The sequence below is a fragment of the Ochotona princeps genome, chromosome 19 (genome assembly GCF_030435755.1).
Source record: "Ochotona princeps isolate mOchPri1 chromosome 19, mOchPri1.hap1, whole genome shotgun sequence".
Taxonomy (NCBI): Eukaryota; Metazoa; Chordata; class Mammalia; order Lagomorpha; family Ochotonidae; genus Ochotona; species Ochotona princeps.
Window position 1 is genome coordinate 23,040,875 of NC_080850.1, and position 17,618 is coordinate 23,058,492.

The window sequence follows — 17,618 nt, forward strand, 5'->3', positions numbered from 1 at the left end:
ATCCCAGGCACCCTGATTTGGATGTGGGTCTCCCAAGTGATAGCCTCACCCACTGTGCCACATGCTGCTCCATACTGTTCCATACACATGCTATCTTTTAATATATAAAAGTGATTTTTACAGGTTTTTAGGTTTAAATGCAATGAACAACACCCCTGTCTTCTACAGTTTGGGGTTCAGGGATCCTCAGCAAATTGGGGCCAGTTTGTAACTTGTGGTGACTTATTTTGGCTCTGGGTGTTGGCTTCTTTGTGAAGTCAGGGTAACAACAGCCCCAAGTTCTCTGGGATGCTGTGAGGCTGAAAGGAGGAGGCCAGGGTCAGCAGGAAATGCTGATGTCCCCCAGGGAGGGGAAGGGGTGTCACTGAGCAGAGTCCCTGGGGAAGCTGCCATTCAAAAGTCACCCAGAGGAGAAGTTCTTGCTTGGCCTGCAAGGATTCCTGTAGCCACCATGAAGTCCCTGCTTGGATCCTCTGGAGGCAGGGCTGGGATGGGACGGGGTTCAGAGTTGGGGGGAAGAAAAAGTGGTACAGTAATCTCTTGGGAAAGCCAGGAGAGGGTGGGGACCAGCCCTGTGTCTCAAAGCTGCCCATCACCTCCATGGCAGGCTCAGGAGACCACCTGCTGGCTCCAAGGTATCAGGGAAAGTAAAGGACACAAGTGTTGGTCCCTCTCACTCGCAAATGACCACATGCCAGTTCACACACAGGTCTCTTGAGGCCATGCAAGGAGGAGTCCCTTGTACTCCCTGGCCACTGCATGGGTAGAAGCCATGGTCAATGGAGCTGAGAAATGCCTCCTTCCTCACCCTGCTTGCTAACCCCAGATCATGCCTTTCCCAACACCCCTCTTGGGGAACAAGCATGGAGGTGAGGATGTCATCTAAAGCTGAAACCTATCTCTGGGGTAGGTGATGCACAGGCACACTGCCAAAAACTTGAAGGGAGCGGAACAGAGTAAAGCCAGGCTCCTTGCCTCTGTCCTCTGGCACCCCAGTCCCCTCCCCTAGAGGAGGCCCTATTCCCTGAAGCAGACAGGGGTAGGAGAGTGTCATTCACATTACAGTAGAGCTTGCTTCATTTTTCCACCCCATCTTCCCTCCCTCAAATTCAGGAGCCAGCATGTAACAGGCATGGATGAGTGAGAGGACCTGGTGGCAGGGCCTGGTGGAAGGAGTGACAGGTGAATGAGCCATGGCCTCCCAGGCCTTCTCCCTGACCCTTGAGATTCCCTCTTCCCTAGCAGGTGTCTGTCTATGGTAAACCTAGGTCTTCCTGACCCTGAAACCAAGCTGTAACGAGGGAGTGGGGTATCTAAGGGAACCAGGCAGTTGAACCGCTTAATTGTCATTTCCACCAGCCCACAGTTACCAGGGAAACTCAGAGACTGTTAGGGCTGGGAGGGGCTCCAGGCCGTGTGGAGGCAGCGTGACGGAATATCAGGCTGGGCAAAGGAGGGCCCCCTGCCAGTTCTTTGGGACTTTCATGTTCACTTCAGTGATCATCCCAAGCAATTAAGCATCTTGGTGGAGGATCATCTAACATGTGACTTCAGCGCCTGGCCGGCGTCTGTGGTTATGATGATGACATTGGCACTGGATTGATCAGCAGTTTCCCCCCACCCAGAATCAACCAAAAGCTTTCTCCTGAACAAATGAAGCAAGTTTTTCCAGTTTGGCCTACAGTCGATGGGTATGGTATTCTTAGGGTCAGTGAGAACTGGTGTTTGGGAAACCCTGGTGAGGGCAAAGAGCCCAGGCGAGGGTCAGGAGCCTCTGATTGCTGGGGTCTCCTGAACTCCTCTGTCTTTGGCTTTAATTTCCCTATCACCAGCACAGGGATCCAAATGCTGTCCATTCTTACAGGACATAGGAACCCCAAAGGAGACAGTGGATGTGATAGCTCAGTGCTTATTATGCCCATGTTCACCCCTTGTGTTGTCTTAAGGAGGCGAAGGCAGCTTGTAGAGATCTTCTGGTTGTCCTTGGCGGAGCTAGCCTGACAGTGGCAGGCTAGCTGCCCACCACTAACCCTAAGCATGTAGGCCACGAGCAGCGCTGCTGGGATTCTAATTCAAGAAAAGATAATAATAAGAGCTCAGGTGGGGCCCGGCACTGTTTGGGAAAACATAGTCTATTTTTATTTGGGAAGGAGCTGGAATTCAGGAAAGCAAACAGGTGAGCACACGCCTTACGTTTCCCACAGCTGTGCCACTTTCCAGGGAGTACCAGCAGAGCCTTCCAGAGTCCACATGAGGTGAGGCAGGGGCACCCAACAAGCACCCAGCACCCAGGGGCTTCAGGGCCAGCCAGCCAGTGTGTGGGTGGCTTCATGTCAACCTTGGGCTTCGGAGTATGCTTTTGGGAAACAAGGCAACTAGGGAGGCTGTGAACTCCCAAGAGCAGGTGCTACGTCGGGCACTGCCGTCTCTCCCACGCTCAGCTCAGCACCTTGTCATCGATGTTTATCTTTTATGTAATCTAAAAATTTGTATTATCATTATTTATATTTATTTGAAAGACAGAGGGCGAGTGAGATAAAGAGAGTGAAATCTTCCATTTTTCCAACTGCTGGCTCACTTTCCAGATGCTCATCTCAGTGGGGGCTGGGCCAAGCTGAAGCCAGGAGCCACATGGGTGTCAAAGACCCAAGAACCTGAGCCACACCTGCTGCCTCCCAGGGTGGGTATTAGGAAGAAGCTGAAATGAGAAGCAAAGCCAGGACTTGAACCCAGGAACACCAGTGGGGACGTAACCGCTATACCAAAGACCTCTCCCTCATAATGGTATTAAGAAGATTGGGGGTCTTCTCATATATTTTTGGGTCTAGATCTGCGTCTTGGGGTTGGCACTGTGACAGGTTGTTATTCAGCCTGTGACTCCAGCATCCCAAATGAGTGCCAGTCTGAATCCCAAGTTTTGATTGTTCCTCTTCTGGTCCAGGTCCCTGCTAATGCACCTGGAAAAACAGTGGAAGATGGCCCAAGTCCTTGGACCCCTGCCATTCACATGGAATTCTAGGCTGCTTGTTTCAGCCTGGGCTAGCCTTGCTCAATGCAGCCTATCTGAGGAGTGAGCCAGTGAATGCAAAATCTCTCTTTAACTTTCTTTCTTTCTCTCTTTTGTTTCTTTGTTTCTTCCTTCCTTCCTTCCTTCCTTTTCTTTTCTTATTTGTTTATTTTTTTAATTTTCTTTTCTTTTGAAAGGACCTGGTTTCTATATATTAATTATGTAGCTTTTGGTATTGACTATATATCAATGATACTGCGTTTACAAATCTATCCACACAAACCTGAGGCAAAGGCCTGACATTTTATCCTTAATGCGATGGCTAGCATTTAGAAAATGCTCAATAATATTGAATTAGATAAGCCTGGGAGGAGGCCTGGTTTCTTCATACTCCATTTTAACCAATGCCTTGGACAGCAGCTGAGTCAGTGGTGAGAGCCAGGGACCTAGTTCTGACCTCAGCCTGGTCACACCCTCACTCCCCAGATGGCTGTAATGGCCAGGGCTGGGTTAGGACAAGCCTAGGAGGCTGGAGCTCCATCCAAATCTCCTACATGGATGGTAGGAACCCAAGCACTTAGGTCATCTTCTGTTGCCTTCCCAGGGGTGTGAGTAGAGAGCTGAATCACATACGGAGTATCCGGGACTCAAACCAGAGCTCTGATGTGGGATGCAGGTGGAGACTCACCTTGCTGTGCCACAACACTGGGAACTCCTGTTTTTAACGCAGCTGAGTAAGACGTGATGTTCGGTCAGGTTGTGGGGCCTGGGAAGGAGGAAGCATTTACACATGTTTTCTTTGGTCCAGCTCAGGGTTGAGAAGTGTCCCAGAAGCCAGTGGAGGGATAAAAGGAAAATCAAAAGGCTCTATCCTACCCTCCCAGATGGAACTGGGGAGAGTGTGGAGGCACACTGAGGTGGGGATGGGGAGATCAGGCTTCCTAGCTTGGCCTCTTTCAAGCCCAGGCTGAAGGGTCGCATGAAGAGCTGGAGTGACACGGCATCAGGCAGAGGATTAGTGTGTGCATAGCGCCGGGTCTGCAAGTCGCATACATGGTGAGCTGAAGGAGTGGGGGCATGAGGAGGAGGCCAGATGTCAGGAGGGCCAGTCACCCACTGGCTTGACTTTGGGGCTTCTAAATCCCAGAGGATGAATATGGGAGACTTGAGGATTTTTGGGTATGAAGCTGGGAACTTGGGAGGAGGAGCCTAGGAGGGGTTACAGTGGGCTTGATCTTGACCTCTCTGGTTGAAAGCGGGTCACTGCTAAGGTCTCCCTAGAGGGAGGAAGCATCTTGCTGCAGTTCCCAAATATGCCAGGCAGGAAGGAACGGGATCTGTTTTGTCAATGCAGCTTGCAATAAAGAGTCTCATTCAGGAGCCATACAGCTGCCTGACTATTAATAGGCAGAGGCCTCAGCCGCAGCCTGCTGCGAGGGCCTCAGCACACTGCTCTGAAAAGGTGAATTGGCTCCTTCTGCCTGCCTGGGCTCTGCACCCTGGGCAGGACAGGTGGTCAGGTGCTTCATTCTAGCAGGGTCAGTGTCCCGCAAGTGCTGGCTGGGGCAGCTCAGAAAGTATGTGTGGTCTGGCTCTGCTGAATCGTAACTCTCCCACCTCGTGTAGGTTGCAGCTGAAAAGAGTGGGGCACAGCAGAGGGTTATCTGTTTGGGTCCCACAGTTGCTATTACAGAAGTTTGGGCATCTGCCCAGAATGGGGTCTTTGGGAGATCAGAGATGGGTATGGGAGGGGGGGTGGCTACTGACAGGAGAAGGACTGGGAGAATCAGGTCATGTCCCTGACCAAGCATTGGACTAGAGCTGAGGCAGACCTGGGTGTCCAGACCTGAGAGGGCACGGCTGAGGAAGAGCCTCAGGCTCCTTCTGCTGCCGCCACTGGGACGCATGACCACACTGTGGCCAGTCAGCTTGCCCTTGTGAATGAGCTTGGGACAGGTCATCTGGGGGCAAGCTCAGGGAATCTGATGGGTGCAGGGCGGTAGGGGAGGGACTGTCCAAGCCCTGCACAGGGTGAATTGGCTTGCCTTGTCATCCGCCTGGACCTCAGGTGGCAGCCACTTCAAAGCAGCCCCATGAAAGCAGGGTACCACCTCTGGGTTCCTAAGGACCCTGTCCTTAATGAGGTTAATGAGGCCATTAAGAGGCTCCTCATGAAACAGGTTTAAATAGAGTTTGCCTGGAAGGGCTCTGGCTGAGCCCCACCCCGGGGCTGGGAGTGTTAGGATCTGTGTGTGTCGGCTATGGAGTCGGCTGGCTAGTACAGGCTGTGGCCGCAGATGGCTGGAGTCAGCCACTGCACCCTCCGGGGGTGTGTGTCCTCAGGTTAGTTCCTTTTATCTCAGTTTCCCTACTTGTGGAAGCCAGTGATCACCAGCTGGTTGGCTTGGGTCCCCACTGCTCTCAGGAGAGAGAGCCAGTGCCTTAGGATGGTTGGCCTTCTGCTGCCTGGCCTGGGTCTTTCTCATGTTTGTCTCTGCGGCCGCATGGCCCGGCTATGTGCGTGCTGTTTCCTTACCCTGGATACATCCTCTCTCTCTCCCTCCATCTTGCCCTGCTCCACTTCCTTCCCCTGCAGGTGTCAGCTGGAGTCCCTTTTGCTGGGAGCTCTGGGAGGATCATAACGATTCCAGGCTGTTGCCCATGGTGCTGGCTCGCACACTCACCATTCTGCCGGCTGGTTGGCCCTCAGGGTTAAGTTGGCAGCTCGCTGAAGGTAGGGCTGTGTGTCCTACTCCTCCCCGCTTATGATTGCGCCTAAGTCCCGTGGCTGATTTCCAGTGAGCTTGACAGTTTGGGCTCTCTCTGCATCTCTTCCCTTCTATTCACTGTTCCTTCTCACCTTCCCACTGGCCTTGATGGTGAGAATCCCACTGCACCTGCAGAGGGGCACAGGGAGACCTAAACCAAGTGTCTAAGGCGGCCCGCCTGGCAGGACTTTGTTGTTCCTTCATTAACACCATGAACCCTGATGCTGATCTTATCACAGCCAGGCCAGGCCTTTGCCTGAGCACGATTACATGGTTGACATGTAATCTGAGTCATGGCAACTTTTTTCCCAGTGCCTGTGAGTGCAGTGTCTACCCATTGTCTAGACTGATCCATCTGTGCAGATGTGGGTGGGGAGGGTAGAGGACGCTGAGGGGTTAGGGCAGTTCCCAGCGGGAGAGCTGCAGGCTGCCTGGCAGGCAGGAATTGGCTGACCCACCCTCCATGAGTGGGGCACAGCAGTTTTCAAGGGTGGAAATGAGAGCAGCAGAGTAAGAGAGCTGAAGTTGGGGGCTGAGCAGTCAAAAGAGAACCAGACCAGCTTTGAGAATCAAGTGGCTCAGGATCAGGGGTGTGAAGAGCAAGAACTCAGCATTGAATCTGTGCTGTTAGGGCAAGGCCAGTGACTTAGAGCGGCCACTTGGGTTCAGTTTGAATCTCTCCACTCAAGCAGGAGCTCCTACCCAGGGCAGGACCGCGTACCCTTCATATGGGTATCCCTGTATTGCAGACTAAATCTCACATCCTTTCAGGCAGTCAACACTCAATAAAAGTGTTTTCTCCTCTGGGTACTTGAAATTGATGATACCATAGTACTCCTAATAAAAATAGGTATCATTTGTTGGGCTCTTAGCTGGTCTCGGGCACTGTGCTAAATAGTCCGCATCCATCATCTCGAGAGCCATCAGCCCCGCGGGAGCAGGAACCAGGTCTGCTTTGTTTCATCGACGTATCCCCAGGGTCCAGCACTAGCCTGACCCATGGTAAATGCTTAATACACATTTATTACATAAACAAAGAATTCTGCCTATTATCTGCGTTTTATGTATCAGGAGCTAAGTCTCAAACATGCTAAGGAATGAATGGAGGTTATTCGGCTAGTGCAAGGGGAAAGCCAGGCTTTAAATTCAGGCCTTTCTGACTCCAAAGTGCACAGGCTTAGCTATGTTCTGCAGTCACTGTCAGTATCTTGGATTTCACTTTCAAAGTATGGCCTGGCAACGGGCATCACCTTGCATCTGTTGGAAATGCAAACTCTCAGCTGCATCTCAGATGGCTTGACTGGGAATTGCATGGCACCAAGATACACACATTAGCAAAGAAAGCATGGACACCCCGTTGCCCCACCCTGCAGGCGCTGAGCTGCTTCCCTCTCTTCCTGGTTGCCAAGCAGTCTCAATGAAACCACACCTGGCTGTTGGGTCCTCCTTCCTTTGCCACAGGAGTGCCGAGTGTAATTGTAGTGTCAGTGGTGCCTTGGGCCATGACCTTTAAAATGATTATTCACACTTAGGGTCAAGCATATTTTTACCTTTCCAATCTTTTTTTTTTAAAGATTTATTTGTTTATTTTTTTAAATTGGAAAGTCAGAGTTACAGAGAGAGGGAGAGACAGAAAGATTTTCTATCCACTGGTTCACTCCCCAAGTGGCCACAATGGCTGGAGCTGGGCCAATCTGAAGCCAGGAGCCAGGAGCTTCTTCCAGGTTTCCCACACAGGTGTAGGGGCCCAAGGGTTTGAGCTTTCCAAGACCACAGGCAGGGAGGTGGATGGAAAGAAGTAGAGCAGCTGGAACACAAACCAGTGCCCAGATGGGATCCTGGCACATGCAAGGTGAGGACTTTAGCCACTAGGCTACTGTGCCGGGTCTACCTTTTCAATCTTGCAGGTGCATAACCAAGTTGGTAGCACTACCAGGAACATATTCAGGGGAAAGGAGGCAGAGCTTGTGGCTGGCGTGGCTTTGCTTTTAAACACAACTACCTTCAGTGGGGTCTTATCACCACAGGGCCCCCTCTTGGTTTTTTTTTTTTTTTTTAGATTTATTCATTTTTTTATTGAAAAGGTGGATATACAGAGAGGAGGAGAGACAGAAAGGAAGATCTTCCATCCAATGATTCACTCCCCAAGTGGCCGCAATGGCTGGAGCTGAGCCAGTCCGAAGCCAGGAGCCAAGAGCTTCTTCCAGGTCTCCCACGCGGGTTCAGGTTCCCAAAGCATTGGGCCGTCCCTGACTGCTTTCCCAGGCCACAAGCAGGGAGCTGGATGGGAAATGGGGCTGTAAGGATTAGAACCGGCACCCATATGGGATCCCAGTGCATTCAAGGCGAGCACTTTAACCGCTACACTATCGTGCCAGCTCTCCTCCTCTTGATTTTGTGCTCTCCTCCATGCTAACCTGGGTTTGTGGATTCTCAGTTCTGGCCTCTGCTTATTGTGAACGGATGATTTAATCTGGTAATATTTGTGAGTAATTCTACAGTGACTTAAGTGGTTCTGTTTGCAAGCATGCGGACTTGGTCTTTCAAGGCAGTAAGAATTGCTTTGTCTAGCCTACGGAACAATGGATGGCTCAGGGTTTATTTCAAGCCAGCTTTTCCTGCCACCTCCTCTTTTTGATCAAGGGCGTCCCAAGACCTTAACCACTGACCCCGTGGTACCATTGTGACCATTGTATCTTTAACCTCTCTTAACGACTTGCGTGATGTTCTTGTTCAAGAACTCAAGATAAAGGTTTGTTCCAGATGCGCTTGACTTTGTTCAATCAACACTTTTGACCATTACCACCCAGAAATTGTATGTAGCATTTGTGCATTTTGTACAGGGAAGGGCTAGTCCTTTTTCCAGACTCTCAATGGAAAATTTTGGAATCCACTTCTGTTTCTGTCATGGTGCTCGGGCTACTTGGATCTCACCTTCTCTGCTGGACTGTGAGCTCTGTGCAAGTCAGGACAACGGCCAATGCCATTCACAAGAGAGTCTGCCTGTGAAAGTCAGAGCCCGTTTTGCAAAGTGTCTTGCTCTGTTCGCTGCAACACCCTGCCCCCTACCCCACACGAAAGATGTTGCAATTTTATGTAATATTTACAGCCACTGCTGTGTGTGGGCCTTTTCCCAGACCTCTTAAAATGAACTTGGACCTCCCAATCCCTGCTCTAAAAGTCTGCAGCTCACAGACTGGTAGATGAGCTACTAAGATCTTAAGCAATAAGAAAAGGAAACATCCTTACTTTCTATCAAGTTCAACCCCTCATTCTGCAGCTTAAGAACATTGAGGTCTAGAGAAACCACTTGCTTAAGGTCACACTGAGAGTTCTTGTTGAAACCGGGACCAGAAGCCAGGTGTCTGACCTCTGCCAAGGCCATGCCTGCTACGTTGTCTCTGCAGCCCTAAGAAGTGTTTGTGAAATCAGTGAATGCATGTTGGGCAGGACAGAGAGCCACCACAAAGCCCAGGATGCCTACAGATTTGAAGATTTTTTCCTAATTAGTAAAAATAAGATAATAAACTTTTTAAAAAAAGATTCATTTATTTTCATTGGAAAGTCAGATATAAAGAGAGGAGGAGTGGCAGAGAGGAAGATATTCAATCCGATGATTCACTTCCCACGTGACAACAATGGCTGGAGCTGAGCCAATCTGAAGCCAGGAGCCAAGAGCTTCTTCCAGGTCTCCCACGCGGGTGCAGGATCCCAAGGCTTTGGGCCATTCTTGACTGCTTTCCCAGGCCACAAGCAGGGAGCTGGATGGGAAGTGGAGCTGCCGGGATTAGAACTGGCACCCATATGGGATCCCAGTGTATGCAAAGTGAGGACTGTAGCCAGTAGGCTATCGCGCCAGGCCGAGTTAATAATCTTTCCCTCTCCCCGTCTCTCTTTCTCTCCCCCTCTGCCTCTCTCACGCACACACACACACATGCACTACCTGGACTGGGTTGATGTGGCTGGGTGAGGCTGTAGTAAAAGACAAAGCTAAAGGTTAAGGCGCATTGCCTTGATTGCACCTGACTCCTAGCTCCATCTCCTCATAATGATCCCCATCACATTGCTGTCCAAGTAAGAAGTTGCTCCTGGGATGCTCATTAGTGAACAACTTTGCTGTTGTGAACATTGTGCTAGGCTAAGGCTGCGGGTAAGTGAGGCCATACTGCCCTCGCTGCTTGCTGCTAGCAGGCCCTTGCGCTGACCAGTGGTCCCCTTTCTGCTTGCAAGTCTTTCTCCTGCTTGCAGGTCTGCCAGGGTCTTCAAGAGTGAGGGCAGTTCAAGCAAACCATGTTCACTTCTTTCTCATGATGAGAATGATGCACCTGCTATGCCTGAGGCCAGATATGCAAGGAGCTTTGCAGGTGCAACCCTTTCATTCCATGTGGGAGCAGCCAAAAGACTAGCTCCAAATCATAGAGGATTAAGGACACAGGCACGGCCATCACCTGACTATCAGAGGTGGATGCTGAGGGCAGGTAGAGGAGGACATTGTGGGGAAAGAGGGCAAGGACAGAGGCCTGGAGGAGAGTGGGCGTGGGAAGAAGGCAGCCCAGCTTTCCCTGTGACAAGGGGAGGTGACTATGACAGGAGAAGCAGTCAGCAGGTAAACTCAGGTGAGGACTGATAGCTGTCCCCAAGTACCAGAACCTGACAGGAAGTAAAAAGCAGCTTGGTACCAGATCTGGGGAGTACTTCTGCGTATCACAGCATTTCTAGCAGGGGTGGCTGTCAATGAGCACATTGTAGCCTGTTTCAGCCTTCCTTAGGGAACTGGGAGAATCACATCATAGTTACCGTTGCCCTAATGGTAATATAACAGCCTTTGGTGGGAGTGTGGATGTGCACGGAAGAGCTGTGAACTGCAGTCAGACACTCCACACAGAGCCAGAGTGCACCTCTGACTGCACAGTCAGGACGTTGCATCGCAGAAGAAGGGCTCAAGGGCACGTAGTGGACTGGCTACAGTGGGATTAGAACTGGGTCCTCCTGTCCATAGGCCAGACCCGTCCTGATGCCACCCTGAATCTACAGAGAGTGAGCCCAGCTTTGAGGCCCCAGGAGTATGCAGGTGGAAACAAGCTCTTCACATGGCCCCCCACCCCACCTCCCTGCCCCTGGAGTGGCCAGAACCACTGGGCTGTGCCTGCTCCCTCTGTACCTCAGTTAAGGGAAACCCACAGACCCAGCTGTCACTGAGATTTGTGGTACAGTGTGTTAAGAGTCCACAATGCTGGTATCCCATATGGATACTGGCTCAAGTCCTGGCTACTCCATTTCTGATCCAGCTTCTTGGCTAATGTGCCTGGAAAAGCAGAAGAAGGCAGCCCAAGTCCTTGGGCTCCTGACCCACTCACGTGGGAAACCTGAATGGAGTCCCAGTTTTCTGCCTTTGGCCTGGTCCAATTCTAGCCACTGTGTCATCTGGGGAGTGAATTAGCAGATGGAAGACCCCCTCCCCTCTGTTTCTCCCTCTTGCTGTAACTCAGCCTTTCAAAAACCAAGTATATGAGAAAGAGTGATGCATAGACTGGGACCAAGACTGAGACAGCTTTAATTCTCTGGGCTGTCTCCCTAATGTCCACAATAGTTAGAACTGGGCAAGGATGGACTCAGCTTGGTCTAACAGGGACCTAATCACCTGATCATCACCTGCTACCTTCTAGGGTTTAGCAGGAAAGTAGAATCAGAAATGCCAGGACACAAACTCAGGAATTCTGATATGGGATTTGGGAATGCCAAGTGATATCTTAACTACTGCCCCAAGCATCTGCCCTAGCAAGTACACCGTGGCCCGGCTGAGGCCTACCACTGGTCCTGGGACTGCTTGTGTCTTCAGGAGACTCCAGGTGCTGGACTTTGAGGGTTTCCAACATCCCTTGCTCATGGAGAGAAAGGGAGACAGTGCATTGTGAGGGATGGGTTTTGTAAAAATCCCAAAGCTGGGAAGAGAAGAAGCCGACTGGGTTGGACCACATGTGTGTGGCTTTTGGGAGTCAGGGGCTTTGTGCAGTGAAGGCACACAGCCTGCAAGGAGCCTGCATGCTATCCAACTGTAGCACTGATCCAGTCACTTAACGAGAGCAAGGTGACAGGTAAGTTGTATTTTTCAGCCTTCATTGTAGGGTTTTAATTTGCCACTAACTGGCTTTGAACACCTCTTGATGCCTTGCTAGTATGTATGTGTATACGCTATTTTTTTTAAAGAGTAAGCCTTGGGCTTGGAGCCTTTGGCAGGCGACAGTATCTAGTTAGAATTTAATGGCATTGCTTTTATTGTATTTATTTTTACTTTTAGCTCCTATTTATGGCAGGTGAGACTAGTTTTCCATTTGCAATAATGATAGAAAGTTTCCATTTTAAAGACACTTATTTAAGTTAAAAAGAATCTATTTAAAGAAAATCCTCATGCATAAAAATACAGGTGGTATACAGACCTAGCCTACATGAGAGAGGTGGTGTGGGAGCAAATCAAATTTTGGGAAACAATGATACGCGGGCTCATGGAAGCATAGAGTTAGGTACTTCAACGGTCAAAGGCCATTGCATTCTAGAACATAAAATTTTAGCATCATGAACCCTGAAGTGTGCAATCTGGTATATGAGGTACTGTAAAATATATTCTCTTACCAAATATTAGCGCGGGAGACTGCAAACCTGGAACCCATTTGTCAGTTCAACCCTCATCTTGATGTGTGGAAACTGAGACCTCAGGAGGCTGAGACTGGGGTCAAATAGCACGAGAGAAAGAGAGCCTTGAACCATGCAATGTGCTCTTTGCACATGTGTGTAGTTTGTGGAGCCTGCCAAGGTCACATGCAGGGTCTGGGAAAGCAGGATAAGAGGCAGGGGAGACAGGTTAGCTGACTCCCCTCCTTGTGCCTACTACCTTCGTGGGTGGCCCTTGGCTTGTGAGAAGTTCTTGAGGTTCTTCTGGCTCAGGCCTGGCCTTTGCTGGGAACACATCTGTGTTGGCCAAGCCTGCTGAACCCTTTCCAAGACAAAAGCAGAGGAAGGGAAGGTTGTGGCCATGGCTAAGGTCCTAGGCGGAGGGCGTAGTGCCTTGGTGGGGAGGGGGCAAAAGGCACATTCAGTCGTGTGCACTTTGGGCTGTTCAGCTGCCATTCACAACACCCGTGTACTGCCAGGTGGCCTGCAAGGGGCAATCACTTCCAAGATTAGAACTCCATCTATTTCTGGAGCCTTAGTTTCTCCTTGTGTCCTATAGGTCCCTAAACCATGCTTGTCCTATATCCCTGCGAGCTGACCTGGGCAGAGAGTCGATTTGTGTTCCACAGTCGTCTTGAAAGGCTAGGGATGGGGACAGGATGAGAGCGGCATGTGGTGAAGGCACAGGGTGGCCTCACCCCCAGCCTGGGCAGTGTGCCCTGGATTTCTCCTTGTTCTCCCAATGTCTGGGATTTCTGCAGCTTGGGCCAACTGTCCTGTGAACTGGGTGGGATATTGGCAGGGGGCACCTGCTGGGCTGTCAGGCTGGACTATGAGTTTAAATCAGAGATACTGTTCTGACTTGGTGCTTCTGAGTACCCAGCCTTGAGAACTGTCCTCTTACCCACAGGCACCAAATGAGGCCCCACCCAGCATGCCGCCCTCTGACATACCACAGGGAGAGGGCAGCCGCTGGCAGGGGGCAGCTGGGGTGACAGTTTCCTCCACCCCCTTTCTCCTGAGGAGCCCCCCAAAAGGGGAACTCCCTCCAAGAAAGCCTGCAGAGGCCCGAGGCCCTGGAGTTGCCCCCTTGTCCTGGGCGGCACCTCATCTGCCAGGCCCCAGGTTTTCTCAGCCACTTTCTGCAGCGTGTACTCTCTCCCTGGCCCCTGAGACCTGTTTCATGTGGTTCATGGGAGGGGAAGCCCCAGATGGACTGGCTTCTTTGTAGCTAGGACCGCAGTCACCATCCCCATCTCTCTAAGGCTGCCCGCAGTAACCCTCCTTCCAGGTGCCAGGAACCCTGAGGGAGCCAGTGATGTGGATTCCTATGCAAGCTCCAGGGGCTCCCATGATCACCCTGGCCAACATGACTGACCCTTCAGTCTGCTCACCATCTTCCAGACAGGCGCCTGGGGAAGAGCAAAGAAAGGACCCCTTCTCCTCACCGCCTGCCTCACAAGTGTCTCAGCCATTCTCTCTGTATTAATCATGGAAAAGACAGCACGCCCCAGCCTGGGAGGGAGAAAGTGCCTTTTTTCATCTGTCTGAATACGTAGGTTCCACACGGAAGCCCTGCCCTGGCTGGGTTCCACTCCTGACAGCTGCTCCATGGCCTTGGATCCACCCGCACCCAAGGGGCAGCAGGGTTAAGTCGATTCACTTCTCGAGCAGGATCAATAGCCTGTCTCCTCCACAGTGCCCAGCAGAGTCCAACTCACAGCCCCCTGGCACCGTCCTGGCGGGCTCGTCGCCCTCCAGGGCCGTGATGCTAGGCTGGGTCTGTTAAGCATTTCCTCATTAAGGTGCTGGCAGCTCCGCGCGGATCTGCTGCAGGCCAACGCCAATAGTTTGAGCCGCCCCAGAATGTTTGCACAGATTTCTGCAGCCACGAGGCTGCTGTTCCGGGATTGAAAGGTTTCCCGGTGGGGTGGGGAGGAGGGGGACCATCTCTCCCAGGGCCTGAGTCTGCCATCCACGCATCTGAGTGGTAGGAAGATGAGGGGGGTGGGAGGCCCCCCGGATAGACTGGAGGCTAACCGAGGAGTCAAGACTGGCTCAAGGGTCTGCTGAGTCAGGGGCTGGAGCTTGGGGCCAGGCACCCAGGGCTGATTTTGGCTCCAACTGGGGAAATAGCGATGCTCCCAATAGGGAGTACTAAATCCTGTGCATCATTCATAATCAAGGGAACAGTACTGGATCTTCTTCTTTTCTATTTTTGAAAAAGGTTTATTTCTTTTTTACACAGAGGAGGAGAGACAGAAAAAGATCTTCTGTCTGCTGGTTCACTCCCCAAGTAGCTGCAATGGCTGGAGTTGAACTGATCCAAGCCAGGAGCGAGGAGCTTCTTCTGGGTCTCTCGCATGGGTGCAGGGTCCTCCACTGCCTTCCCAGGCCACAAGCAGGGAGCTGGATGGGAAATGAAGCAACCAGGACATGAACCAGTGCCATTGTGGGATCCCTGCGAGTGCAAGGTGAAGACTTAGCTGCTGGACCATCACAGCAGGCTCCATACTTTCTATTTTTAAAGCTGGTTCTTCAAAAAAGAAATATTTGTGAGAAAGGCATTTTACTCATCCACTGCTTTATTTGCCAATGGCCTATACCACTGGGCCAGGCTGAATCTGGGAGCTCCAAACTCCAGCTGGGTCTCTCACATAGGTGGCAGGGGTTCACGTCCCCTTGCCATTTTCACCTGCTGCTTCCCAGGGTGCATGTTAATAGGAAGCTGGGATTAGAGTGTGGTTGTGACCTATATGGGATGTGGGTATCCCAAACAGCAGTTTAACTGCTCTGCTGCATGCCCACTCCTGTCTTCAATGTTTTCTGTTCCCAGATCTGAAAATCTCCCATTGAGATCAGGGACCTAGAAGGAATTCCTGGCTTCAGCCTAGCCTGGCCCCAGCCATTGGGGATATTTGGGGAGTGAACTACTGGGTAGAAGATTTTTCTCAGTGTGTTCTTACTGGTGTCCTCAAGGCTTAGATGTTTCATCAATGTTTGATGAAAGAACCGCAGGATGAATGAATGAATGTGCCTCCATTTGCCGATCAATACAATATAAGGGTAAGCAAAACTCAGTAGTTCTGGTCACAGGTGTCTTTTAAAATACCATGCTGCCCAGGAAAGTTCAGCCACAACACTCTGCACCCAGAAAAGGGATGTGGAGACTCCTGTTCTGTTGTAAGGAAATTCATATTTATACTTAAACTATACAGAGAAGTGAAAGAAGGTTCATCTGCAGTCTTCGCCCCTAGTGGGGCCACTGATGAATGATTTGGTGAAATGTACACTGTGCCAGATTGAACAGATAGATCCTATATTTTTGCTGAATAGATAATTTTAGGCTTCGTTTTCTCTGTTAAATTAATTCCAGAGGTGTATGAAGGAAAGAGCTGGACCTTCAGGCCTGCAGTGGGGCTGGTGTCATGGGCATGTAACTGACTACCTGTGTGTTGTTGAATATGCCTCTGAACAAGGATGTTCCATTTTCATTTTGCACTGGACCTTGCAAAGTTAAGTGGATCGGGGGACCCTCAGCTCTGCCTGGGCTCCTGGTGTGACCTTGAACATGACTGCTTTCACCTTGGGTGTCAGATTCGGATTACTGGAAGATGTCTGTAGGGTTTCGAAGGGGGAGTGGGAGTGGGAAGTGAGGTGGGCTTCTGGGAGACACTGTTGGGCCAGGTCTGCTGCTTCTCCCACAGCTCACTCCTTCCTTCCCATTGCCCCGGAGATGCCCAGCGCTCCAGCTGTGAGTCAGTCTCTGCCCTTTGTGGCCCAAGGCAATGTCTTCCTCTAAGCAGTCTCTCCCAGGAGCTCTCACTGGAGCCATCTCAAGCCCTCCTCTGCATTTTCTTTTTCTTCTTCTTTTTTAAATACTTTTTTAAACTTTCATTTTATTTTAAAGGGTTGAGAGACATTCCTGCCCACTGGTTCACTCCCCAAATGCCCACAACATTCCATGCAGGGTAAGTCAGGAGTCAGGAACCCAATTCAAATTTCCCACAAGGGTCCCAGGGATCCAAGTCCTCAAGCTGTCACTTACTCGCTGCCTCCCAGAGTGTGTGTTAGCAGAAAGCCAGAATCAAGAGCGGAGCTGGGACTCGAACCCAGGTGCTCTGGTCTGGGATGTGGGCATCCCAAACATGCCTTTACCTTAACCACCATGCCCAATGCCTCCCACCATCCCCAGCTCTGCACCTTCTCGCTATCTTCTAAAGCTCCAGTTTCTCTCTAACGGTCAGGATAACATCCATCCATCTCTTTCTTCCTCCTCAGCTGTGGCCTCAGAACCTGAGATGTCACAGACGACATACCTCCCCTAACAGTCAGGAAATTTAAGAACTGAGAGACTGAGAAGAGAGTTGGCAACCATATTCTTTTGCTGAAGACAACTTGTAAAGGAGAACTGTGGCTTCATATAGTGATCATTTCCTTAAATAGGAGACTTCAACGGCAAACAAAGTAGGGAGCACATAATCCCTGAGCAAAGACCATCCTTTCCACGGAGTACATGGCACCTCCTGCCTGACTCTCTGCTGGGGAGCCATGTAATTGTCCCTTGGGGCCAGCACATAGGACTGCCCCTCATCACACCCCGCCTGGGAGATGCTCAGCTCGGCTCCACCTGCCCCAGTGGATCACTCCCCCACCTATACTGGTGATAGTCAAGGGGCTATTATTATTATTATTTTGTTTTTTTCACTTTGAAAGGGCAGCAGGCTCCACAGGTTTCAGAAACTGTTATTAATCCCTCAAAAACTTCCATGTTCCAACCAAAATGCGGACATGCTTGTGAATATTTGTAGTACCTCCCTGTCCCTCTCCACTTTTGCGAAGCAAGGACTTCAAAGACTGTTCCCTTGCCGAGGTAAACACCAGCGCAGGAGGTAGGGGAGAGTGAGAGACACATGGGCTTGGTGAGTGGAAAAGAAAATTGTGTTTTTCTTCTACAAGGCATCCAGGCTGCATGAATGGCTCCTGGACAGGAGGGCAAACATTGGAAAGGTTGAGGCCAGGGCTGGGGGTGGACCTGGCGTGTAATGATCAGTGCCTCTGCCCCGTGTGCTCCAAGGCCAGGACGGGAGTGAGCCAGGCCCACTCTGTGCCCCGGCCTCCAGGCACTGTCCGGGAAATGCTTGCATGTTGCCTACAAGCATGGCTATAGAGCC

The 17,618-nt window shown here is 50.9% G+C and overlaps 1 protein-coding gene across 2 annotated transcripts in view; it reads left to right on the top strand.

Annotated features, from left to right (window-relative positions):
- Positions 1-1,407: 1,407 nt before the first annotated feature.
- ARSI (arylsulfatase family member I) overlaps positions 1,408-17,618 on the top strand; it is a 39,990-nt gene continuing 23,779 nt past the window's right edge. Inside the window, exon 1 of one of the 2 annotated variants that reach the window (XM_004587537.2) lies at positions 1,408-1,691. The gene's annotated coding sequence lies outside the window, so the exon portion shown is untranslated. Of the gene's footprint in view, positions 1,692-3,690; positions 3,742-17,618 lie in introns of those variants that run through there. The other variant, XM_058677362.1, reaches the window with a different exon arrangement.